The sequence below is a fragment of the Austrofundulus limnaeus genome, unplaced genomic scaffold, assembly GCF_001266775.1.
Source record: "Austrofundulus limnaeus strain Quisiro unplaced genomic scaffold, Austrofundulus_limnaeus-1.0 Scaffold86, whole genome shotgun sequence".
NCBI lineage: Eukaryota > Metazoa > Chordata > Actinopteri > Cyprinodontiformes > Rivulidae > Austrofundulus > Austrofundulus limnaeus.
In genome coordinates this window covers 723,263-725,555 of record NW_013952488.1, presented here as the reverse complement: position 1 = coordinate 725,555, position 2,293 = coordinate 723,263, and positions in this window count along the sequence as shown.

Sequence of the window (2,293 nt, the reverse complement as noted above, 5' to 3'; positions counted from 1 at the left end):
AAGTGGCCCTTACACGCCTTTTTATTTTGTCTCTGAAAAAATCTTTGTGAGGCAGATCTGCATTACAAAACATACATTTCTGTCAATAAACGCAGAAACACATAAAGGCTTTTTGTTTTAAAGCATGGGTCACTGTCACTGCCGAGTCTGTTCCGGAAGCACGATCTGTACTGTTTGTTTGTAGCATGTAGCGTTTTGCTAGACTGATGACAAATTTAATGATTTCAATCACCTGCAACGTTTCATAGAAAAGGCAATGTTTGCAACAGATGTGGATTTTTATTCCAGGAAAATTTCAATTAAATTCAGTTTATTTATATAGCGCCAAGTCACAATATAAGTTGTTTCAGGGCACTGTACATGAAAAAAGAGCAATCTAAAGAAGAAGTCAGCAGATTGTGTTGAATCACTTCATCGCAATCTCCCATCCTGAGCAAACGGTGGAGAGGAAAAAACTCCCTATTAAAGAGGAACTTACCCCAAATTTAATTTTTTTAGCTGATAAACTATCTAGAATGTGTCTTTTACACGTTCCTCTCTTCTCTCCTCATCCATTTGCATAGAGGGCATAGAGAGAGAAAAAAGGAGATATTATCTAATGGTTGTAAATTGCAGCCACTAAACAACGTTTGTCGATTGTTTCCCCTTCTTTTTGACTTTTCATAATTTAATCAATCAAACGTGGGACTTTGTTTCAATTTGCGGGACGTCGGGGCAAGAATGAAAAATGCGGGACAGTCCCGCACAGTTTGCCTGGGTGTAAATTACCTGCTGGTTAACTGTCCTCTGTTGTGGATTAGAGGAGAAGAGAGAGAGGAGCTGCTTCAGCAACACTCCTCCTGTCCAAATGCGCAGCACGTTCACTGAGCGACAGAGTGCTGCAGGCGCACACGTGTGGTGAGGGAGGGTGTGAGGGCAATATTATTATTAATAATGTTAAAAATATTACTATTATAGTTGTACACTTAATAAGAAGTGCAACCAACAGATGGAGCAGTAAAAAAAAAGGCAGGTTCAACAGGGGCACTTGATGGTCCGGAGGGAAAAGGGCATGTGCTCAAGCACCACCTGATGTCTACCTGTGCACATCCATGGGAAAGAGACACAGCCAAACACAGAAGAACTGGTCCAGGTGCACCTATTTCTGGAAAGAAATAAGTAAATTAAATATGAGATGAATTATAACATGATTGTCTAGGTCAGGGGTTCTTAAACTTTTTTTACCTCGGGGCCCAATTTGTTTTGCATAAAGTGACACGAGGCCCAGTCAGACGTTACCAATGTATGGATCAAAATAATAATTATTTTGAATCTTGGTTTAACTTTTATTGTATTTACATCATAACTAACATAACTAAATAAAATAAACTTACAGTTTGAAAGTAAAACTCCTGTCAAATAATCACAAGTGTAGGGGGTCACCTCGAGTGAAGAAACAAGATTTACTGCCTCGAAGCAGGCCTCGGACAGGCCTGACGAGAGGACAGGAACTCTGTCACAAACTGAACTCTTTTTAGGCCATGACAGGTCATTCTAACCGTGGAAGAGAACCCCTCATTTCTCTTAATCAGATAATGGACAGAACAATCTCTTCTGTTTATGATTCATTTGTTGTTTAACTAAGAATGTTTATGCATTTGTTAAATCATAATAATGCCTGTCACAGGAAACGTGGAACGACTTCTTTTCTTTTATCATGCCTTAAAGATTTATAATGGTATAAAAATTCACAGAGAATCTGATTACAATGTTTTCATTGTGTTTTTATGTAAATCACTGTTTTTATTTTACTGTGAACACAGTAATATAATTGTGGATATTTCCTGAGAAAATCTTTCATTTATCTGGACTAACAGAATGGTTCAGAACTGATTATAAAACAGAAATTTAACTAATCATCTTAAATGTTTTGCAGTGATTTCTCTTAGTCTATCAGAAGAAAGCTGGAAAGAGGTTATCATATCACGTTGTTGAACAATCACGGAATTTTAACATTGGGCTGGCGCCGGCTGGCAAATCTTYATCTTTCTTTCTCTGACTCATCTCTAAGCCTGAGGGCAGAACCAAAGTTTGTCCGTTTCTTTTACTAACCCGGACAGCTTTGAGCAACACACTCTTCTTCCTGATTCCAACCTAGGAAGAAAGCTGGGATTCTCTCCAGAGAAAGCTCAGTTTTGGCTTAAAGTCGGATCCCATGAGCTAATTAGGGAAGACTTCACAGCCAGGTACCCGGCACGCCTGCCGGTGGTCTCAACCCGAGGCCGAGCCTCTAAGTGTATTTTTAACTCCCGAG